The 25,163-nt window shown below is 47.6% G+C and overlaps 1 protein-coding gene and 1 long non-coding RNA gene across 20 annotated transcripts in view; one reads left to right on the top strand and one right to left on the bottom strand.

Moving 5' to 3' along the window:
- The window catches only part of ROBO2 (roundabout guidance receptor 2), a 1,374,514-nt gene that overhangs the window by 282,524 nt on the left and 1,066,827 nt on the right, over window positions 1–25,163 (top strand). The gene's annotated exons all lie outside the window — the stretch shown is intronic.
- The window catches only part of LOC137545006 (uncharacterized), a 90,437-nt gene continuing 83,004 nt past the window's right edge, over window positions 17,731–25,163 (bottom strand). Inside the window, exon 5 of the long non-coding RNA XR_011025964.1 lies at window positions 17,731–17,899. This is a non-coding gene — a long non-coding RNA (uncharacterized lncRNA). The remainder of the gene's footprint in view (window positions 17,900–25,163) is intronic.

Genomic DNA, 25,163 nt, shown 5'->3' with positions numbered 1-25,163 from the left:
CCAGTCATTGTGTGTCGCTGCTGGGAACAGTAGTACACCGCTCGCTCAGCCACACTATATATAGCATTGTTTACTGCCACTGTGTACCTCGCTCAGCCACGCTATATATATAGCATTGTGTTTTCTGACACTCTGTGTACACGGCTTAGCCTGACTAATATAGCATTGTGTGTACTGCCACTGTGCACCTCGCTCAGCCACGCTATATATAGCATTGTGTGTACTGCCACTGTGCACCTCGCTCAGCCACGCTATATATAGCATTGTGTGTACTGCCACTGTGCACCTCGCTTAGCCACGCTATATATATAGCATTGTGTTTTCTGACACTCTGTGTACACGGCTTAGCCTGACTAATATAGCATTGTGTGTACTGCCACTGTGCACCTCGCTCAGCCACGCTATATATAGCATTGTGTGTACTGCCACTGTGCACCTCGCTCAGCCACGCTATATATAGCATTGTGTGTACTGCCACTGTGCACCTCGCTCAGCCACGCTATATATAGCATTGTGTGTACTGCCACTGTGCACCTCGCTCAGCCACGCTATATATATAGCATTGTGTTTTCTGACACTCTGTGTACACGGCTTAGCCTGACTAATATAGCATTGTGTGTACTGCCACTGTGCACCTCGCTCAGCCACGCTATATATAGCATTGTGTGTACTGCCACTGTGCACCTCGCTCAGCCACGCTATATATAGCATTGTGTGTACTGCCACTGTGCACCTCGCTCAGCCACGCTATATATAGCATTGTGTGTACTGCCACTGTGCACCTCGCTCAGCCACGCTATATATATAGCATTGTGTTTTCTGACACTCTGTGTACACGGCTTAGCCTGACTAATATAGCATTGTGTGTACTGCCACTGTGCACCTCGCTCAGCCACGCTATATATAGCATTGTGTGTACTGCCACTGTGCACCTCGCTCAGCCACGCTATATATAGCATTGTGTGTACTGCCACTGTGCACCTCGCTCAGCCACGCTATATATAGCATTGTGTTTTCTGACACTCTGTGTACACGGCTTAGCCTGACTATATAGCATTGTGTGTACTGCCACTGTGCACCTCGCTCAGCCACGCTATATATAGCATTGTGTTTTCTGACACTCTGTGTACACGGCTTAGCCAGACTATATAGCATTGTGTGTACTACCACTCTGTGTACACCGCTCAGCCAGACTATATAGCATTGTGTTTACTTCCACTCTGTGTCTGCTGGGCCTGGGAACAGTAGTACACCGCTCACCCCGCCACTGTATAGCATTGTGCTCTGTGTCGCTGCTGGGAATAGTGGTACTGTATAGCATTTCTTTGCTGCCACTGTACTGCTGCCAGTCAGCGTGTACTGTAGTGATGGGCGAACAGTGTTCGCCACTGTTCGGGTTCTGCAGAACATCACCCTGTTCGGGTGATGTTCGAGTTCGGCCGAACACCTGACGGTGCTCGGCCAAACCGTTCGGCCACATGGCCGAACTAAGAGCGCATGGCCGAACGTTCCCCGAACGTTCGGCTAGCGCTGTGATTGGCCGAACGGGTCACGTGGTTCGGGCCCGAACGCGCTCTGATTGGCCGAACGGTCACGTGGTTCGGGTAAATAAATACCCGAACCACGTCATATCTCCGCCATTTCTCTGTGGGTTTAGCTTTGGGTAGGCAGGCAGGGTAGTTCGCTCTCCAGCCACGCTAGCCAGGGTCCCCCCCAGTCATTGTGTGTCGCTGCTGGGAACAGTAGTACACCGCTCGCTCAGCCACACTATATAGCATTCTGTTTACTGCCACTCTGTGTACCTCGCTCAGCCACACTATATAGCATTCTGTTTACTGTTCTGTGTCTGCTGGGAATAGTAGTACACCGCTCGCTCAGCCACACTATATAGCATTCTGTTCACTGTTCTGTGTCTGCTGGGAATAGTGGTACACCGCTCGCTCAGCCACACTATATAGCATTCTGTTTACTGTTCTGTGTCTGCTGGGAATAGTGGTACACCGCTCGTTCAGCCACACTATATAGCATTCTGTTTACTGTTCTGTGTCTGCTGGGAATAGTGGTACACCGCTCGCTCACCCACACTATATAGCATTGTGTTTACTGTTCTGTGTCTGCTGGGAATAGTAGTACACCGCTCGCTCAGCCACACTATATAGCATTGTGTGTACTGCCACTCTGTGTACACGGCTCAGCCTGACTATATAGCATTGTGTGTACTGCCACTGTGCACCTCGCTCAGCCACGCTATATATAGCATTGTGTTTACTGCCACTCTGTGTACACCGCTCAGCCAGACTATATACCATTGTTTACTGACACTCTGTGTACACCGCTCAGCCAGACTATATACCATTGTTTACTGACACTCTGTGTACACCGCTCAGCCAGACTATATACCATTGTTTACTGACACTCTGTGTACACCGCTCAGCCAGACTATATACCATTGTTTACTGACACTCTGTGTACACCGCTCAGCCAGACTATATACCATTGTTTACTGACACTCTGTGTACACCGCTCAGCCAGACTATATACCATTGTTTACTGACACTCGGTGTACACCGCTCAGCCAGACTATATACCATTGTTTACTGACACTCTGTGTACACCGCTCAGCCAGACTATATACCATTGTTTACTGACACTCTGTGTACACCGCTCAGCCAGACTATATACCATTGTTTACTGACACTCTGTGTACACCGCTCAGCCAGACTATATACCATTGTTTACTGACACTCTGTGTACACCGCTCAGCCAGACTATATACCATTGTTTACTGACACTCTGTGTACACCGCTCAGCCAGACTATATACCATTGTTTACTGCCACTCTGTGTACATGGCTCAGCCAGACTATATAGCATTGTGTGTACTGCCACTCTGTGTACACCGCTCAGCCAGACTATATAGCATTGTTCACTGCCACTCTGTGTACACGGCTCAGCCAGACTATATAGCATTGCGTACTCTGCCAGTCAGTGTGTATATTGCTGGGATCAGTAATACTCCACTCACCGTCAACCACTATATGAGCTCACCATGAGTTCCTCAGAGACCTCCGCTGTGAGCAGCACTCCCAACAACAGCAACAGCCAACGCCCCACGCAAGCTATAACATCCACCCCAGCAGCCAGTGGTCAGCAGCAGCCCTCCCCGGAGGAGAACGTTGTGTCCATCGGTCCGGCGCCAGAGCGATTAATGAGGGCTGCCATTGAGGGGATGATGGGGCCTGATGTGGAGGAGGAGGTCGGGCTCAGGCCAGCATCCCAAGTTAATGTTGAGGACGATGAGGGGTCTGTGACTGTGTCTGGGGATGTTGGGGTGGCAGAGGTGGTGGGTGGGTCAGACTCAGGAGAAGAGTTGTATGATGAGGATGATGATCGGGACCATCTGTATGTGCCTCAGAGTCCGACCCCGGAAAACATGTTGTATCGTGTGTTTAGGTACTAAAATCTGCGTTCCCAGTAGTGTTGGGCGAACAGTGTTCGCCACTGTTCGGGTGCTGCAGAACATCACCCCGTTCGGGGTGACTATATAGCAGACTATATAGCATTGTGTTTACTGCCACTCTGTGTACACGGCTCAGCCACACTATATAGCATTGTGTTTACTGCCACTCTTTGTCTGCTGGGAACAGTAGTACACCGCTCACCCGCCACTGTATAGCATTGTGCTCTGTGTCGCTGCTGGCAATAGTGGTACACCGCTCACCCACCACTGTATAGCATTTCTGTACTGCCACTGTACTGCTGCCAGTCAGCGTGTACTGTAAGGATAAGTGAAATGAGGAAGAAATCCGGTGAAAGAGGGAGGGGCAAGGGAAGAGGTGTTTCCCCTGACGGTTGTGCTGGGGAGCTGTACTCCACGGCGGCGGCCCCCCACAATGACATATGACGAGTTTGAGGAGATGGAAGAGGAGGGTATGGACAATGTGGACATAGACCCAGATTTTGTTTGTGAACGAGAACATCGCCGTCGTAGCAGCAGCACAGATGAGTCTGTTGAAGAACCCACTGCTGCACGAGTTCGCCTTGTGCCACAAGGTAGGCGGCGCGCAATTTCAGGCACCACAAGCGTGGAAGTTCAAGTGAGAGGCAAAAGAGGCGCAAACAGAAATCGCCAGCAAGGCAGGTGCTCCAAATTCTGGGCTTTCTTTGAAGACTGCACTGAGGATGTTACCATGGCGATTTGCAAGGTGTGCAAGACCCGCCTGAGCAGGGGGAAAAGTATTAACAACCTCTCCACCACCAGCATGAGCCGCCACATGCTATCCAAACATCCCACTCTGTGGGCAAACGCGGCAGGACAGGGTACCACCAGCAACACTGCCTCCCTTGGGTTCACCAGACTCACCACCAGACCCGCCTCAGCAGCAGCAGTAGCCCAGCCATTGCGTGGTTCAAAACATTCCAAAAAATCAGATGACGCTGACACTGTCACTTTCCGGAGTAGTGCTCTTGAGGTCTCCCAGTGTTCATCAAACACAACAACCAACAGCCCTTCGTTGTGCAGCCCTACGGTTCAGTTGTCTGTCTCGGAGATGTTTGAGCGCAAGAGGAAATTGCCAGCAAATGACCCCCGGGCCGTGGCAGTAAGAGCCAGCATAGCCAAGCTTCTGGCCTGCGAAATGCTGCCATATCGAGTGGTGGAGACAAACAGCTTCAAGGGCATGATGTTAGTGGCCATCCCACGTTACGTGGTTCCCAGCCGCTACCACTTTGCGCGCTCTGCAGTGCCTGAGTTGCATGAGCACGTGGTCAGCAAAATAACCCGAAGCTTGAAGAATGCCGTTGCCTGCAAGGTTCACGTATCCGCCTCTCCACAGAAAATGCAGACCGTCTGACTCAAATTAAAATGAATCAATCCTGGATTGGAAATGACTACGCAACACTCCAGGACCCCAACCAAGTAACATGACCAATGAACATCTGGGATGGTTTAGCGTTTCCGGTCCCTGTTTATTGAACCTCTCATCTGTATTACATTTATGACTGCATGGCGGCAAAAAGCATTGCTGCTATATCCGCACGCTTTTTGTCCTCATGCAAGGCCTGGGTTGTTGTGTCTCAAAAAGCATGGCCTTCTCCTCCTGCGCCTGCTCCTGTTCCATCACGTGTGCTGCTGCTGCTGGGTTAGCGTTTCCGGTCCCTGTTTATGGAACCTCTCATCTGTATTACATTTATGACTGCATGGCGGCAAAAAGCATTGCTATATCCGCACGCTTTTTGTCCTCATGCAAGGCCTGGGTTGCGTCTCAAAAAGCGTGGCCTTCTCCTCCTGCGCCTCCTCCTGTTCCATCACGTGTGCTCTGTGCTGCTGCTGCTGCTGGGTTAGCGTTACCGGTCCCTGTTTATTGAACCTCTCATCTGTATTACATTTATGACTGCATGGCGGCAAAAAGCATTGCTATATCCGCACGCTTTTTGTCCTCATGCAAGGCCTGGGTTGCGTCTCAAAAAGCGTGGCCTTCTCCTCCTGCGCCTCCTCCTGTTCCATCACGTGTGCTCTGTGCTGCTGCTGCTGCTGGGTTAGCGTTACCGGTCCCTGTTTATTGAACCTCTCATCTGTATTACATTTATGACTGCATGGCGGCAAAAAGCATTGCTATATCCGCACGCTTCTTGTCCTCATGCAAGGCCTGGGTTGTTGTGTCTCAAAGCGTAGCCTTCTCCTCCTGCGCCTCCTCCTGTTCCATCATGTGTGCTCTGTGCTGCTGCTGCTGCTGCTGGGTTAGCGTTACCGGTCCCTGTTTATTGAACCTCTTATCTTTATTACATTTATGACTGCATGGCGGTAAAAAGCATGCTATCTGCACGCTTCTTGTCCTCATGCAAGGCCTGGGTTGTTGTGTCTCAAAGCGTGGCCTTCTCCTCCTGCGCCTCCTCCTGTTCCGTCACGTGTGCTCTGTGCTGCTGCTGCTGCTGGGTTAGCGTTACCGGTCCCTGTTTATTGAGCCTCTTCTCTTTATTACATTTATGACTGCATGGCGGCAAAAAGCATTGCTGCTATATCCGCACGCTTCTTGTCCTCATGCAAGGCCTGGGTTGTTGTGTCTCAAAAAGCGTGGCCTTCTCCTCCTGCGCCTCCTCCTGTTCCATCACGTGTGCTGCTGCTGCTGCTGGGTTAGCGTTACCGGTCCCTGTTTATTGAACCTCTTATCTTTATTACATTTATGACTGCATGGCGGTAAAAAGCATGCTATCCGCACGCTTCTTGTCCTCATGCAAGGCCTGGGTTGTTGTGTCTCAAAAAGCGTGGCCTTCTCCTCCTGCGCCTCCTCCTGTTCCATCACGTGTGCTGCTGCTGCTGCTGGGTTAGCGTTACCGGTCCCTGTTTATGGAACCTCTTCTCTTTATTACATTTATGACTGCCTGGCGGTAAAAACCATGTTACCTGTGCAAAGAAACATGACATTTTCAGCATTTAAAAGACAATTTTTCCTTTGAAACTTTACAATCAATTTTCTCAAAAACTATAAGCTCTTTTTGCTAAATTTTTTTCCCTCTTGTACCCACTCCCAAGGTGCACATACCCTGTAAATTTGGGGTATGTAGCATGTAAGGAGGCTTTACAAAGCACAAAAGTTCGGGTCCCCATTGACTTCCATTATGTTCGGAGTTCGGGTCGAACACCCGAACATCGCGGCCATGTTCGGCCTGTTCGGCCCGAACCCGAACATCTAGATGTTCGCCCAACACTAGTGTACTGTAAGGATAAGTGAAATGAGGAAGAAATCCGGTGAAAGAGGAAGGGGCAAGGGAAGAGGTGTTTCCCCTGACGGTTCACGTACAGGCCACAGGGGAGCACCCAAGAAAACCCACTCAATACCGCCCATGTTGTCCAGGACAACAACCCTCACAAATCCAAAAGAACAGGACCAGATAATTACTTGGATGACCTCTCAAGCGTCCAGCAGTGGGTTAAGCAGCACCAGCACATCACGCACGAGGTCCGAGTCCTCAGCCAGTTACAAGGAGCCAGTGGGCACAAAGCTGACACAACCGGCAGCGACACCACGCACACAACTGCCAGATAACCAGTCCTATGAATTACCTCAGGACACAATGGGGTATTCGCAGGAGCTATTCCCAGCCCAACAAACTTCCACCTATGAAAGGTCAATGGAGGAACAGCCAGAAATGTTGTGCCCGGATTCACAACCATTAACTGTGGGAAATGCACCGCGCACTGAAATACAAGGCGAGTCCGAGGAGGACTCGGAAACCCAAATCCCAGAGCAAGTTGGGCAGGAGGGGTTGCAATTGCAGGAGGTCGGCCGACAAGATCTGGAAGACGACGTTGGAGTGAGCTGCGCAGAGGTTGTTCTGGGGAGCTCTACTCCACGGCAGCGGCCCCCCACAATGACATATGACGAGTTTGAGGAGATGGAAGAGGAGGGTATGGACAATGTGGACAGAGACCCAGATTTTATTTGTGAACGAGAACATCGCCGTCGTAGCAGCAGCACAGATGAGTCTGTTGAAGAACCCACTGCTGCACGAGTTCGCCTTGTGCCACAAGGTAGGCGGCGCGCAATTTCAGGCACCACAAGCGTGAAGTTAGAGTGAGAGGCAAAAGAGGAGGAAACAGAAATCGCCAGCAAGGAGGCAGGTGCTCCAAAGTCTGGGCTTTCTTTGAAGACTGCACTGAGGATGTTACCATGTCGATTTGCAAGGTGTGCAAGACTCGCCTGAGCAGGGGGAAAAGTATTAACAACCTCTCCACCACCAGCATGAGCCGCCACATGCTATCCAAACATCCCACTCTGTGGGCAAACGCGGCAGGACAGGGTACCAGCAACACTGCCTCCCTTGGGTTCACCAGACTCACCACCAGACCCGCCTCAGCAGCAGCAGTAGCCCAGCCATTGCGTGGTTCACAACATTCACAAACATCAGACGACGCTGACACTGTCACTTTCCGGAGTAGTGCTCTTGAGGTCTCCCAGTGTTCATCAAACACAACAACCAACAGCCCTTCCGTGTGCAGCGCTACGGTTCAGTTGTCTGTGTCGGAGATGTTTGAGCGCAAGAGGAAATTGCCAGCAAATGACCCCCGGGCCGTGGCAGTAACAGCCAGCATAGCCAAGCTTCTGGCCTGCGAAATGCTGCCATATCGAGTGGTGGAGACAAACAGCTTCAAGGGCATGATGTCAGTGGCCATCCCACGTTACGTGGTTCCCAGCCGCTACCACTTTGCGCGCTCTGCAGTGCCTGAGTTGCATGAGCACGTGGTCAGCAAAATAACCCGAAGCTTGAAGAATGCCGTTGCCTGCAAGGTTCACCTCACCACTGACACCTGGACGAGTGCGTTCGGCCAGGGTCGATACATCTCCCTTACCGCGCACTGGGTGAACCTTGTGGAGCCTGGCAGCGATTCCTCACCTGCTACGGCGCGGGTGTTGCCCACGCCGCAAACAGCTGCACCGCCGTCCCTCCCACTGGATAACAACAGCAGCACCTACCTCTCTGACTCCTTCTCCTCCAACGCATCTCAAAGCTGTACCTCTTTCGGAAACGCTAACCCAGCAGCAGTAGGATCGTGGAAGCAGTGCAGCACAGCTGTTGGCATGCGTCAGCAAGCGTTGCTGAAGCTGATCTGCCTTGGGGATAAGCAGCACACAGGGGAGGAAATTTGGAGGGGAATAAAGGAACAGACGGATTTGTGGCTGGCACCGCTGGACCTGAAACCGGGCATGGTTGTGTGTGATAATGGGAGTAATCTCATTCGCGCTTTAAGGTTGGCTAAGCTGACACACATCCCTTGCCTGGCGCACGTGATGAACCTAGTAGTTCAGCGGTTCCTGAGGACATACCCAGGCGTGGCCGATCTTCTGTTGAAGGTGCGTCGAGTGGCCAAACATTGTAGAAATTCCAGTACTGCTTCGGGGGCACTCGCCAAGATGCAGGAGCGCTTCAATCTCCCCCACCATCGCTTGCTGTGTGATGTCCCTACGCGCTGGAATTCTACGCTGCACATGCTAGCACGCTTTTGTGAGCAGAAGAGTGCAGTGGTCCAGTACATGACGGCGCAGTACCGAGGCGCATCCAGACAGCTGCCAAGCTTCTGTGGATCCGATTGGGCCAACATGTTGGACCTCTGCCAAGTCCTCCAAAATTTTGAGCAATCCACGTTGCTTGTGAGCAGTGACAACTCTTCAGTCAGCATTACCATACCACTGCTGTGTTTACTGAAGAGGTCGATGTTAAAAATCAAGGAAACAGCTGTCATGATGCAACTGGGGGAATCTGAAGGAGAAAACGATCAGCGTGATGGTACCAACATCAGGCCATCCGCCTCAGGGAACGCTGGCCCCAGCAGCTATGACGAAGAAGAGGAGGAGGAACAGCTGGAGTTGGAGCAGGAATTTCATGCCACCACTGACGAGGGCCAGAGCGGTGCACGTTGGACTTCCACAATTCAACGCGAATGGTCAGCAGAAGCAGACCAGGAGGAAGGTGACGACTATGATGCATCACAACAACTATCACAACGCTCACAAGAGGATGATGAGGATTCTGGTAGGACTCTGGCACACATGGCTCAATTCATGCTAGACTGCATTGAACGTGACCCACGCATTGTGCGCATTCTGGACAACACCAATTACTGGGTTTATACCCTTCTGGATCCACGGTACAAACACAATGTTCCAAAACTGCTTGAAGAAAGAGTCAGACAGGTCAAAATGGAAGAATACCAGCAGGCCCTTGTGGAGACTTTAGAGAGGAGATTGACATCCTCCCCCTCCTCTAGCCAGTTGTACGCAGACAGACTGACTTCCGCAAACCCAGGACGACCAGGAGGGCAGCAAACAACGCAAGCCGCAGCTAGTACCCAAAAGGGAACGGTATCGGCAGTGTCCTTGGAGTGGGAAAATTTTCTGACACCCATGCAGCAGCAGCCCACTGAACAGCAAGCGTGCAGATCCACCTCCAACACCGATCGCCTGGAGAAGATGGTCAAGGACTACATGTCAGATGACGTAGCTGTGTCGAACAATCCATCTGCACCCTTCAACTATTGGGTATCGAAGCTAGACACCTGGCACGAACTGGCAATGTACGCAATAGAGGTGCTGGCTTGCCCGGCAGCCAGCGTTATGTCGGAACGTTGTTTCAGTGCTGCCGGAGGCATCGTCACAGATCGGCGTATCCGCCTCTCTACAGAAAATGCAGACCGTCTGACTCAAATTAAAATGAATCAATCCTGGATTGGAAATGACTACGCAACACTCCAGGACCCCAACCAAGTAACATGACCAATGAACATCTGGGATGGTGTAGCGTTTCCGGTCCCTGTTTATTGAACCTCTCATCTGTATTACATTTATGACTGCATGGCGGCAAAAAGCATTGCTGCTATATCCGCACGCTTTTTGTCCTCATGCAAGGCCTGGGTTGTTGTGTCTCAAAAACCGTGGCCTTCTCCTCCTGCGCCTGCTCCTGTTCCATCACGTCTGCTGCTGCTGGGTTAGCGTTGCCGCGTGGTCCCTGTTTATTGAACCACTTATCTTTATTACATTTATGACTGCATGGCGGTACAAAGCATGCTATCCGCACGCTTCTTGCCCTCATGCAAGGCCTGGGTTGTTGTGTCTCACAAAGCGTGGCCTTCTCCTCCTGCGCCTCCTCCTGTTCCATCACGTCTGCTGCTGCTGGGTTAGCGTTGCCGCGTGGTCCCTGTTTATTGAACCACTTATCTTTATTACATTTATGACTGCATGGCGGTACAAAGCATGCTATCCGCACGCTTCTTGCCCTCATGCAAGGCCTGGGTTGTTGTGTCTCACAAAGCGTGGCCTTCTCCTCCTGCGCCTCCTCCTGTTCCATCACGTCTGCTGCTGCTGGGTTAGCGTTGCCGCGTGGTCCCTGTTTATTGAACCACTTATCTTTATTACATTTATGACTGCATGGCGGTACAAAGCATGCTATCCGCACGCTTCTTGCCCTCATGCAAGGCCTGGGTTGTTGTGTCTCACAAAGCGTGGCCTTCTCCTCCTGCGCCTCTTCCTGTTCCATCACGTCTGCTGCTGCTGGGTTAGCGTTGCCGCGTGGTCCCTGTTTATTGAACCACTTATCTTTATTACATTTATGACTGCATGGCGGTACAAAGCATGCTATCCGCACGCTTCTTGCCCTCATGCAAGGCCTGGGTTGTTGTGTCTCACAAAGCGTGGCCTTCTCCTCCTGCGCCTCCTCCTGTTCCATCACGTCTGCTGCTGCTGGGTTAGCGTTGCCGCGTGGTCCCTGTTTATTGAACCACTTATCTTTATTACATTTATGACTGCATGGCGGTAAAAAGCATGCTATCCGCACGCTTTTTGTCCTCATGCAAGGCCTGGGTTGTTGTGTCTCACAAAGCGTGGCCTTCTCCTCCTGCGCCTCCTCCTGTTCCATCACGTGTGCTGCTGCTGGGTTAGCGATACCGGTCCCTTTTCCTGGAACCTCTTATATGTATTACATTTATGACTGCATGCCGACAAAAAACATGTTACCTGTGCAAAGAAAACAGACATTTCCCGCATTTAAAAGACAGTTTTCCCTTTGAAACTTTAAAATCGATTTTCTCAAAAACTATAAGCTCTTTTTGCTAATTTTTTTTTTCCTCTTGTACCCACTCCCAAGGTGCACATACCCTGTAAATTTGGGGTATGTAGCATGTAAGGAGGCTTTACAAACCACGAAAGTTCGGGTCCCCATTGACTTCCATTATGTTCGGAGTTCGGGTCGAACACCCGAACATCGCGGCCATGTTCGGCCTGTTCGGCCCGAACCCGAACATCTAGATGTTCGCCCAACACTAATCCAAAGTACTAGGTGAAGCATAAGACTCTGTGACCACAGCTTCACTGGACAGGATCACCGAACAGTCCACACTGCAGGGCAAAACCATGGAAGCACCTGCTGGACAGCATAATGATTCTGTGACCTGAGTTTCATTGGAGAGATCTACTGCACAATTCATGGTACAGGGCAAGTTCACTGGAACATTTTCTGAACACGGTAATAATTCTGCGATTTCGGACTCACATAGCAGACGCTCTGAGTTATTCATGAAACTAGAGTGAGGTGTAGAAACAGGAAGATCAAAACACAATGTTTGCGCATCTAAATCACCATTCAATTGTGAAATTGGAAAATTCAGATGCTGGGGTTCTGAGATTTCTGGACAGGATTGCTGGGACTCAGAAACTGATGTAGTGCATCTATTGGCATCTGCTGGATCAGACAGGAGTTGAACTTTATTAACACAGGTAATTTCTGCAGAAGTGTTTGCAGAGACAGGCAAGATTTTTCTGGTGTCTGTTTCACTGAACAAAGACTCATGAGTACTGGCTAGGCTGGACTCAGAAGTCAGCAGGACCTCTGGGTCCTCTGCTGAGAAATTTGTGCAGGGCAAGATTAAGGAAGTATTAGTAATTTCTGTCTTACTGGGAAGTAACACTGAGTTATCCATGGTACAGGGTGGAATTACAGGAACTTCAATTTCACACAAAAGGAGCTCTGAATCACTCGCTGAATCAGCCAACGGTGCTGAAGCAGGCGAGTCCTCAGGAACTGAGGAAGTGGAACAATCTCCACTTGACAGTGTGTCTTCCCTGGTATCAACTGATTGAATCGCATAAAATTCGTCCAGAATCATTCTCCACACATCGATCAATGAAGCCACAAAGTCATACCCACACACACCAGTTTTTATTAGGTTATAGGCAGACTTAATGCATGCATTCAATACTAATTCACTTTTTGCACTGTAAAACTGACAAAATGAACTTGCATCTTTCTTCCATTCATAGACCAGGGCTTCCATCTCTCCCTTCTCAAATGGAGGATCCCATGCATATTTAACAGCTGAGCATTCCGGCTGATCATAGTTTGCAAATGTGTTAGTGGCAGAAACATACATTGGGTTATTTAGCAGGTGATTGGCCGATTTCTTATTCCTAAGGATCTCCAATACCTGTAGCAAGTGTTGAACTGTAGTGTATGCAAATTTCCCTTGCTGCACGAATAAATTGATCTGTTCAATACTCTGTAATATATCTTCATAATCATATTCAGATAATTCATTTAAACAAGAACTTTTATTTTCCCTGGCTAGCAATGAAAGTTCATTAGTAGTTTCATAGGTCCATTTGACTCCCCTGAATGGTGACTGAATTTCATTATCTGCTACTGGCGGAGTCTCATTACAGATCTGATGCGCAGTCGCCAAAGGCAACGACTCCGCTGATTGTAACGCTTTTCTTTCGGAGCGTTTACGTTTGGCTTTAGACCCTGCTGCCTTAGTAGAAGAAAAGTTATCAGAACAATTATCTGCTTGCTGATTATTTTTGTAGGCAGTAGAAGGAGCAGCTGATTGACAAGCTGCCAGGAGCTTATCAAAAGGGCTAGGCAAATCGGTTTTGCGCAGCCAGTTATGGATCACAAACGCTAGAAATTCCAGTGGTCTTTCTTTTAAATTGGTATGATCCAAGACATCGTAGGCCCACTGAAACAATCTTCCCTTAAATAAAACATAAACTAGCTGGGGGGCCCACGTTGAAACAGGAGTAGCCTGGAGCTCAGGATTGGCCAGGAACCTGGCACATTCAGAAAAAAACTCATTTTCTGTTTCAGAATTGAGCTTCTCAAATTTCTTAAAGGAACAGGAACCATAACAAACAGTGTCATTTTTGCTGGGAACCCCCCCTACAATGGGGATTGGTAATGGGGCTACCATAATGTTAAGCTTGGGGGTGTAATCTCCACAGTCAGCATACAACACATAAGCTGACGTGAAGGAGGTACACACACCAGCACAAGGGATCAGGATATCCCCAGTTTAGTGGAGGAGAGGACTGACTCCAATAGGAGATTGTGGTGCACAGAGCCGGTGCAGATCTGAACAGCCACAAACACTTTCGTAATAACGTCTCAGCGCAAAGTAGCGCTGAGCGCATAAACCAGGACTGAGGAGATCAGGACAGGTAGACAGAATGAACGCTTGCTAGCTAGCGATTACTTAGCGACAGCAAGCGTCCAAAACCAGACAGACTGGAATGAGGCAGCCAATGCGTTGCGGCGATGGCGTGCCTCACAAAGACAGGACAGGAGAGACAGGAAATAGCAGGATCGAGATAGATGAACGTAACACAGATAAATATACAATAAGTATGTTTTCCTAGCGTATTACAATTACAGCTATCAATGAAACTATTTGTAAGGTCTGACTAACATATGTATATATCGGCAATGAACCGATATATGACATAAGCAGGAACACTGACTAGGACTGGAGTAATACAGGGAACAGGACTCAGAAGGATTCGCTATCTCTTCGCAGAGATGAACGCAATCCACAAACAGTAACAGAACAGGATTCAGAAGGATTCGTTATCTCTTCGCAGAGATGAACGCAATCCACAAACAGGACCAGGAACAGGATAACTAGCTCAGCACGGGTGTTCACGATACGCGCAAACTACCAAAACGTGCTGGAAAACTGACTAACTGAACACAGGAAATAAACAGTTCGTGTACGTATATATCAGCAACACTGATATATCAACGTAACACGGATACAAGGAAAATAACAAAATGCGCAAGTATGCGTATATATTGGCGATGAACCAATATATGACACAAGACAAGCAAGTAACAACTTCTAGAACAAGAGCAGAACTAGGAGGACTCGCTGACCCCTTCGCAGGAGTCAGCGCAGTCCACACGGACCAGGAACGAGGTGGGGCACGAGCAGAGTAACAGATAGAGTCTGAAACTATGGTAGCCCATGAGACATTGCAGGAAGCAGTTCTTTATACTGAGGTCATCCAATGGGAGCAGACCTGCAGATTCCCACACAAGTGAATGGTAATTAATCACAGGCTGATAGCAGGAAAAGGCAGACAATGATATGCAGCCTGCAGGAAAGGGACTGCCCCTCCACTGCAGCAGACAATGTTTGTTTACACAAGAGCATGTCAAACTGTCATTAATTTCAGAGTGACTGCAGATGGAATCAGCAACTAGTTCAAGTACAAACCAAACTATGCAAGAAAATGCATGTAATGACATCAGAACTGCTTGGGTTACAATACCACTGCAGCCAGCAATAAACGCTGCAGACATGATCATAACAGACACACAGAAAAAAAAAAAAGGACAGGATGAGCTCTGAAAAGAGCTGTTGAGGGGTGCTATAAAAGCAATAATAATTAGCCAGGAGCAAGCTAAGTAGCCAAGAACCTAACTAATCTGTCCCTAGGAGAAGTCTGCAGCAGCTGTCTCTAGCAGGCACACGAGTGAGGCTAATGGCCGCCGGAGGCTGCCTTATATAAGGGGGGATTGGGCTCCAGGGCTTAGTGTAGCCTGAATGGCTACAATGTGCCTGCCGACTGTGATGCAGAGGGTCAAAGTTGACCCTCATAGTGCATTATGGGGCGAATCGAACTTTCGCAAAAGTTTGCAGGCGAACCGTTCGCGACATCTCTAATCTCATTATGTCACATGTCACCTTGGATGTCCATTAACCCTTTGTTACCCATGCAGGCTGGTATAGCCAGAAATTCCAGCACCTGGACTGTGTGGGACTCCCCACCCTGAGCTATACCATCCCTGCATGGTCCACAATGTGTGTGTGTGTGGGGGGGGGGGGCTCTGGAAGAAAGGGGCCACAAGGCCTTCCCCTCTCCCCCAAAGCTCTTGTCTAATCCATGGACAAGGAGCTCTTCTCCACCTCAGGTGCCCAGGAGAATGTGGGTTCCCTGGGGGGGTCATGGTAGAATTTTAACCAGGGGACCCCCAACGGCCTGCCCCAAGTGAAACAGGTATAGGGGCACTATTGTACCTTTTACCCATTTCCACAAAGGGTTAAAGTTAAATAAAACCTTGAAAATGAAAAACAAAAGTCCTTTATGGTTCCTAATTAGCCATACATACTTACCTTTAATTTATGATCCCACATCAATATTCTCGGAAATGATCTGATGGCAATATCCTCTGGATGAAGATCCCCGCCACACATCCATGCCCACACTGCACATGTCGATCCCCGCCAGCCCCAATGTATGCTGGGGGCCAGGAGGTTTGCTATACAGTACTAAAGTATAGCAAGCCCCAACAAAGCATCTTTAAAACTGCATCTGCTAAGTTTCCTCAGTGTGGCTGACAGGGTAGCGCACATAGCGCAATTAGCGCAACCCACATTACCTAGGTAATGTGAGCATGGTTAGAGTAATGCATGCTAGGCAATTAGTGTAGCATGCATTACTATAGCAATGTCACATTACCTAGGTAATGCAGGTTACACAAATTGTGCAATGCACTCCACCTTTTCTGCATAATTAGCAGTAAAATTGCTGTGCGCTCTCTGCACTCAGTAATTTTAACCAATGTTTTTTGTTTTATTTGTAGGAATAGCACAAAGGAGCTGAAACTAATTCCAATAGATTATCTTTAATTAGTAGTGCCCTTATACTACATATTGGTTGGTAAGATTTTCAGACATTTCCTATCAGGTTGCCACACATGTAGCCATCATTATGCTTAAATAAGTGTTTTATTCACTCTGCAACAGCTTTAGGAAAAATGTTATTTTTATCCAAGATGGAATTCTTTTATCATTTGGCAGGTGAGATTGGATACCATATGATAATCTCAAAATCACCACCCCCTCTGCAGATAATCCTGTGTTTTTCCTTGCTTGAGGTTCATTGACTTGTAATAGATTGTGATGAATGCAATTAAAAGGAAAACATCCTTCTTATGCTGCCTCTTGCTGAAAGGTATAGGAAAATCACACAAGTGAATGTTCGGATTCCTTGCATAATGCAGAATAGGTGCACCCGCTGCAGGGCACTGTGTGTGATTTATGTTTGAACATCACAGATAGATTTCCTGTGAGCCCAGAGCTTCTGCAGTAAGTTTTTGCCCTCTACTGGCCACAGGTGGAACTGCGGTAAATGAAAACGTGCCCCAGAGCTGTGAGCCTGAGGCTGTGAAGACAATTTTTAATCTCAGTAATTCAGGAAAAATCTTACAGTGCCCACACACATGGCAATAAAATCAATTTTCCCCCAAGTGTGTGGGAAACATTATATCCTTGTATGTAGATGGATTTGATTACTTTGATTAAACTGCAACATTTGTGTGGCTTTCATTTTAGGGCAATGCCATAGTTTTCAATGACACAGATGATCAAACTGAGAGATGGTCAGAAATGCCCCTTTTCAAAGAGTATTTTTTTTTAGTTATTTTTTGCATCAGAAAATGCAAAAAAACAAAAAATCGGGAAAATGGAAATCAGAAAAACGAAAATTGGAAAAACAGAAATTCAGCCATAATTAGTCTAAAATTACCGTGGGAATCCGATTTTTGCAGGAAAATTCTGCATTCTTTGCTCCAATGTTTGCAAGTTCTGTGATTGGGCTAAAATTACCGAGTTGCGGTAAATTGGATTTCCGCGGAAATTCCGATTTCCAAACCGAAACTGGAATTCGAAAATCGGAATTCCGCAGAAATCCAATTTCCGAATTCCATTTTCCGATTTCAGAAATGCATCAGAAATGCAGATTTGAAAACTGAAAACCGAAATACTGCCAGGAGTGTAGCCAATATTAGTTAAAGATCATCAGAGTTTTGTATGGTGGATTGATTGATATTTACAGATTATTAGTATTTTATTTGGCGAGTATTGATATGTGTCGTTTGTATGCTTTTTTTCTTTTTGTGCGTTTTTTTTTCTTTGTGCCTTAGACAATCATTTTTTCCATTCGTTATCCAATCTGTACTTCAGTCTGGCCCAAAGATCATTTCAGACGCCAATATTTATTTTTCCACTGGTGTTTTCATTAGACATCCTGCATAATATATAGGCAATAAGGACGCCACACTTGATGAATAAACACCTAGCCAAAACGAAAAAAAAAAAAAGATCAGATTGAATAATAAATAAAATTGAATTTAGGAACTCTATTTATTCTGAGCAAACATAGCATGGATTATAAACTGCCCTGTCTAATGGGTCGCTCCTGATCGCGCATAAATAAATTAAAGCCTTAATAGGAAAGATATCTTTCCACATTTTCATAATTCATTTTATCTAATAAAATTATGGAAGTGTTGTGTGTCATATAAATGGAGTAGTTATGGCGCATTCCAGGACAGCCGTACTCCTAGCAAAGCCTTGCAGAAGAAAGGCAGCTACCAGACAGTGCTGGGAAACTTTTCTCTTTTTAAATGTATTATTTATTCATATTTTCTTGGCATTAGACTCCGGTTGTGTACTGGGAAGAGGCTGAGTAGGTCAGTGTAATTTTTATTTTCCTTATATGTACCCGCTCTTACTGCAAAATCAGGGCCAAATTTAAGCCAAGGCCGCAGAGGCCATGGCCTAGGGCACCAGAGGATTAAGGGCGGGTAGGTAGCAGGCTTTACGGGTGGGGGTCACTTGGCTACCTATACAGGAGGCAGGGGGGTCATCACACTATCTATACAGATGGGAAGGGTCATCTGGCTTCTTATACTAGAGAGAAGGCAGGGGAAGGGTCATCTGGCTGCCTATACTAGAGGGAAGGGTCAATGGGCTACCTATACTGGAGGGAGGGGGAAGGGTCATCTGACTACCAATACTGAAGGCGGGCAGCTGGTGACAGTGGCATTGGGCAGTAAAGAGTACAAATCTGGCCCTGTGCAAGATTCAATAGCATTACTCGGATATGTACATTTAAAAAGGCCACCGTGGCAATTTGGGCACCGGAGAAAACCACTTGTGGAATACCGGTAATATTACACATATACCACTATTAATTTTGAAAGTAAAATATCGGTAACCTTTTACAGGTATTTTACTACAGAGTAACCTAACCTTACTCTCAAACAAGCCCTCCCTCTCAGTTAGGGATGCTCATTCAGAAATGAAATTTCTGCATTTCCAATTGGAATTCAGTATTTTGCCTACAGAACTCGGAAACATTAGACCAATCAGAGAAGGCAGAGCTAACTCGAAAGTATTTGGCCAATCAGAGAATGCAAAAATTACCCCCCAAAAAACACTCCTTGGAAATCGGAATACGGAAATTGGAAAGCTGCGGAATCGGAAATCGGCATCTCTGACCATACCTACTTTCAACGCCTAACCCTAACTGATTCCCCCGCGGATGTCTAACCCTAAGACAGCCTCCCCCCATGACACCTAACCCTAACACCCCTCTCTGGCAATGCCTAACCCTAGGACCCCCCCGCTGATGCCTAACCCTGAGACCCCACAGGCTCCCCCTTGCGGATAGCTAACCCTATCCACCAATTATATGGGTGCCACCATATGCGCCTATATTAATTATTAGTGGCTATAAAAGGTAATTTGATAAAATTATGGGCCTCCACCCAATTTACAAACCGCAGTTACAAATAGCGGGCGTGAAAGACGCAGTTTGTACAATATTTGTAGCCGCAGTTTGTATAGCTTGCAGCCCTGGTGCCCACTATTTCTTCAGGGGAAAGCGTTCATATTAATTTCTTCACCCTATGATGATGACTTCATCCTCCCATTGTGTTCTATAATCTCCCCATTGAAACCCCCAGATCAAATAAGCATAGGCTCTAGTTGTTGCCATTGCAACCTAGGCAGGGCCGGATTTGTACTCTTTACCGCCCAAGGCCGATGTCACCAGCCGTCCCCCTTCAGTATAGGTAGCGAGACCCCTCCCCCTTCCCTCCAGTATAGGTAGCCTGATGACCCACTCCCCTTTCAGTATAGGTAGCGAGATGACCCCTATCCCTTCCCTCTAATATAGGTAGCCAAATGACACCCCCCACTTCCCTCTAGTATAGGTAACATGATGACCCCCCTTCCAGTATAGGTAGCCAGATGACCCTATCCCTTCCCTCTAGTGTAGGTAGCCAGATGACCCCCCCCCACACACACACACTTCCCTCTAGTATAGGTAACCTGATGACACCTATCCCTTCCCTCTAGTACAGGTAGCCAGATGACCCCCCCCCCCCACTTCCCTCTAGTATAGGTAGCCTGATTACCCCTATCCCTTTCCTCTAGTATAGGTAGCCAGATGACCCCCCCCACACTTCCCTCTAGTATAGGTACCCAGATTACCCCTATCCCTTCCCTCTAGTATGGGTAGCCAGTTGACCCCCCCTCTACACTTCCCTCTAGTATAGGTAGCCTGATTACCCCTATCCCTTCCCTCTAGTATAGGTAGCCAGATGACCCCCCCTACACACACTTCCCTCTAGTATAGGTAGCCTGATGACCCCCCCAAACACACTTCCCTCTAGTATAGGTAGCCAGATGACCCCTCCTCTCCTTCCCTCTAGTATAGGTAGCTTGATAACTCCCTTAATCCCTCCCCTTTCCACTCCCCCTCTTTCAGTACAGCTCGCCTCCACATCACAGCAGCCATCGGCGTCACTCACTTCTCTACTTGTCTCCAGTGCAGAAGCTTCCTCTTCCTCTCCGTCTCCAGTGCTGCCCAAGTCTATAGCCGCCCACCACAATGCCAATGTGCACAGAGAGAAAGGTGGCCACTGCACAGGCAGCTGGCAGCAGGGAGATCAAGCGCTCGCCTGATCTCCCTGCATTGCAGCATTTGCAAGTTTCCAAATGCTGCACCAGTTTAGCCTGCTGCTTTGGTGCCCTTGCTCCTGTGGTGCACTAGGCCATGGTCTAGGTGGCCTTGGCCTAAATCAAGCCTTGAGCCTAGGTGATCTCAGGGCAGTGTGAAGATCTGCCTGTTGCAGTATAGTGGAGGGATCATGTTACAAATGACTCCGATCCAAGTACAAAACACCCTGTGCCAGGATGACCAGCGCCAAAATATCTGCGCCCAGAACAAGCCTACTGCAAACTAAAGCTTGGTGCCAGAAAAAATAAAATAAAAAGGACTTAAAGGGACCCAAGCAGGGGCGTAGCAACAGCCATAGCAGCCATAGCAACCATAGGGCCCTGGAGCAGAGGGGGCCCAGTGGGTTCTTAATGTATTCATCATCAAATTTCTTATGTTTCTCCACCCTCTGACTTTGTCTCACTGTCCATAAAATATGTGTAGAGTTAATGCAAATTGCCCACTTAAGTCATATCCTAGGGTAGGGGCAGGTGGCATTGCTTAAAGTGTACCAGAGCTGAAAGTAATTAAGTTTTATACATACCTGGGGCTTCCTCCATCCCAATGCGCACATATCGCTCCCACGCCCTCAGTCTTCTCCGTCTTCTGTACCCGTTCCCGTTACTTCCTCGCAGCTAGTCTGACATAAGTGAAGTGCGCTATTTACGTATCTCTCCAGCAGCCACTGGAGAGATTCGTAGAGGAAGCACTTCTCTTGCGCAGACTGGTCGCGACTGGAGGAAGTAACGGGAGCAGGTACAGTAGAGGGAGAAGAAGAGGACGGCGGCGTGGCAGCTATATGTGCGTATGGGGCTGGAGGAAGCCCCAGGTATGTAAAATGGAAAAGCAGCGATCAGTTTGATCAGCTGATGGATTTGTGAGGTTCTGATTTGCTGATCATGATCATGTGTTAAACAAGGAAGTCTTTACAGCAAATCAGAACCTTACAAGTCTATCAGCTGATCACACTGATCACATGCTTCTCCATGAGTTCTTCTAAGCATTGCCATCCCTAACTATTGCTTTAAAAAATACTGTACGTTCCATCTTTCTTGTTGCAAACATGAAGATGTTTTATGAAAGACAATAAATACTGATATTTGAATACATATATTTAACTGATCTATTATTTAACAATGGTCTAGACAAAGTAAAATCAAAACTGAAAAAAATGTGAAATGCGTGTTAACAGCATGTTTTGCATTTCATAGTGTCTGTGCGCATTAACCAACTACGCGTTCGAGTGTTTTCTTACAGTTTAGGATAGATCATGCAAGGACATATTATTAGACTTGTCAAACAGTAATACTATTCATTATTACATTATTCTGTTGCTCATTTCATTTTTACACATGAATATTTCAAGAGTTTAAATAGAAATATTTCTTCAAAAGGTAACGCAGAATGTGTCAGCCTGTCAAGAGGACACGACAGCTATAATTTTTACATTAAATCAAGGGAGTCGTGTATACATGAGACTCTGCATAATACTCGGTGTAGACATTGTTTTATTTTACCTTATTGTTTTCAAGAATAATTTTTTATGTTGCTTTGATTAACCTCCCTGGCGTTATGATTATTTCCAGATATAGGGCCCTTTTCCACTTGCAAATGCCAGCGTTAGCGCTAAAAGCTAGCGATTGCGATTCAGCAAAATCCTTTTTTTCCCGGCGATAGCGTTTGCGATTTTGCTATGCACTGCAGGGCATAGCAAAATTGTGGCAATAATCGCTCCTCCGCGCGATTGCGTTTGTGTAAAAATTTAATCGCGGTAAAGGAAATAACCTACCGTGATTCCTATGTTATTTAACAAACCCTAGCGATTTTAAAATCGCTAGTGTTTTGCGCTTTTGCGATTCAGCAAACGCAATCGTGCTAGTGGAAAAGGGCCCTTAGGGTCTCAAAGCCATGCTATTTTTTCACAAGCTTTTAGGACCCGATCACACTAGGGGCATTTTCCTCCTTTTTTCAAAATAGCCCACAAAATGCTTGTGCAATGATTCCTTGTGATAGAGTTCACAGCTGAGCAGTTCGTTTCGGATCCGATTCGCTCAGCAAAGCGGTGCCTGTACCGTTTTTGAGGCGTTTTTGCTATAATGGAAGGTATAGGAAAAATGCAAAACGCTCACAAAATCGCATTGTGCAGCCATTGCGTGAACGTTTTTAAGAATAAATACATTGTATTTATTATTTTCACGGTTAAAGAGTTCACTTTCTGACTTGCGTCAAGGAGTGAATAACAAAACCGCTCTGAAAAAGCGCTTAGAAAAGCACTTTTTACAAAAACGCAACACACAGTAAAGCGCCGGGAGGGGGAAAAAACAGCTCACACAAACGCGAAACGCTTGCGTTTGCGCTTTCTTTTTAAGGTGTGAATGGGGCGTTAGATCCTTAAAAAAAAAACATACCACAGAGAGATCTGCAGCAGCTCCTGTATATAACTTCCTCAGGCACATTATTACTGCTCTGAGCTGCGGATTTCCATCAAGGTACGCTTTCACCAAATTATATAATTATTTTATACATTCAAGTTGTAGAAATTGTTCTCATGATCTTTGCAAGATTTTGCATGGAGCCCCAGCCCAAGGGAGATTGATAGCTATTTTGTGTTTCTTCCATTTGCAAATTATTTCCCCAACTGTTATCACCTTCTCAACAAGCTGTTTAGTGATAGTATTGTAGCCCAGCCCCGCCTTGTGCAGGTTTACATTCTTGTCTCTGACATCCTTGGACAGCTCTTTGGCAGGGCTGGATTTATACTCTTTACCGCCCAAGGCCAATTTCACCAGCCGCCCCTCTTCAGTATTGGTAGCGAGATGACCTCTCCCCTTTCCCTCCAGTATAGGTAGCGAGGTGACCCCTCCCCCTTTCCTCCAGTATAGGTAGCCTGAGGACCCACCTCCAGTATAGGTAGCCAGATGACCCCTCCCATCTTTTCCTTTAGTATAGGTACCAGATGTCCCCTTCCCCTCCCCCTCCAGTATAGGTAGCCAGATGACTTCCTTAAAGCCTCCCTTTCCCACTCGCCCCTTTTCAGTACAGCTCCCCTCCACATTGCATCAGCCATCAGTGTCACTCACTTCTCTGCTCGTCTCCAGTGCAAAAGCTTCCTCTTGCCCTCCGTCTCCAATGCTGCCCAAGTCCGTAGCCACCCTTCACAAACGCCAATGTGCACAGAGAGCAAGGTGGCTGCTGCACAGGCGGCTGGCAGCAGGGAGATTAGGCGCTCATTCAATCTCCCTGCATTGCAGCATTTGCAATTTTGCTAATACTGCACCAGTTTAGTCTGCTGCTTTGGTTCCCTTGCTCCTGTAGTGCCCTAGGCCATGGCCTAGGCGGCCTAGGCCTAAATCTGGCCCTGTTCTTTGGTCTTGGCCATGGTGGCTAGTTTAGAATCTATTTGATTACTTATGTGGACAGATGTTTTGTATACCGACCTTGTAACAAGCTGGAATTAGGAACACTCCGGGCTCGTACACGAGTGCAACTTTTCCACACAACCATGCAACTTTTCCACACAACCAACTCGGCGACATGACCGGCCGCACAACCAAGTGATTGCCTGACTTATTTTTTCCACGCACCAACCAACTCAATTGCATACTGTACATTCAAGTGAACGTCAGACTGCATGTTATGGTCTCATTCAAAACAAATACAAGTCGTACACCAGTGGTCAACTGCACGATATCAGCGAAACAGCCGTGTGAGTAGTCCGCTGGTTGGATTGGGCAAACCGCCTGTCATCATTTGCTTGTCTAGTCATTTGTCACACCTCCACATGCCCAACTATCATCCAACAAACCAAGTCTGGATAATAGCTGGGGCGGAAATCTGCCCAATTTCTACCCAACTGGAATTTCCACTTGATGGGATATTGGAATTTCTGACCAGCCATAATTTATAACTCTTCCTATATGACTAGACAGAATGGAAGGGAGCAGGGCCGGATTTACCATAAGGCACTGTAGGCACGTGCCTACAGGCGCCTGATGATGGAAAGGCGGCTCACTCCCCTCTCCAAGTGCCTCCCCCCTTCTTGCCCTATGCAGAGTCGTGAGTAGAGTGTAAATGAGAGTCAACTCACCCAGCACCCGGCATTCCACTGACAAGCTCTCCCTTCAGTCATGGGAACCTATAGCTACATAAAACTGAGGTTCCTCTAGCGACCTAATACTTGGGGGCACCTCTAACTACTTAATATTCAGGGCATCTCTGGCTACTTAATGCTAAGGGGCACCTGTAGCTATCTATGATGGGAAAGAGAAGAAAGGGAGAAGTGACAACTGTGCAAGCCAGCACACTTGCGGTGCAGTTCAGTGGGGGTTTGTAGGTTCAAGGAGGGTGCATTCTGGGGTGCCAGGACATCTGTGCCTATAGGCTCCTGTGAGGTAAATCCAGACCTGAAAGGGAGGCATTACTAGAATCAGGTTGGATGGTTCGGCAGGGGCATTAAGTATAAGTGCGGCAACATTTTAGCTGCATGTAAAATAACAGTATAACACAAGTCGGTAAAAATGATATAAGAAAATCAGCTTGGTAAGTTGTAAAA

The sequence above is a fragment of the Hyperolius riggenbachi genome, chromosome 2 (genome assembly GCF_040937935.1).
Source record: "Hyperolius riggenbachi isolate aHypRig1 chromosome 2, aHypRig1.pri, whole genome shotgun sequence".
NCBI lineage: Eukaryota > Metazoa > Chordata > Amphibia > Anura > Hyperoliidae > Hyperolius > Hyperolius riggenbachi.
This window is presented reverse-complemented; position numbering and strand designations above follow the sequence as displayed.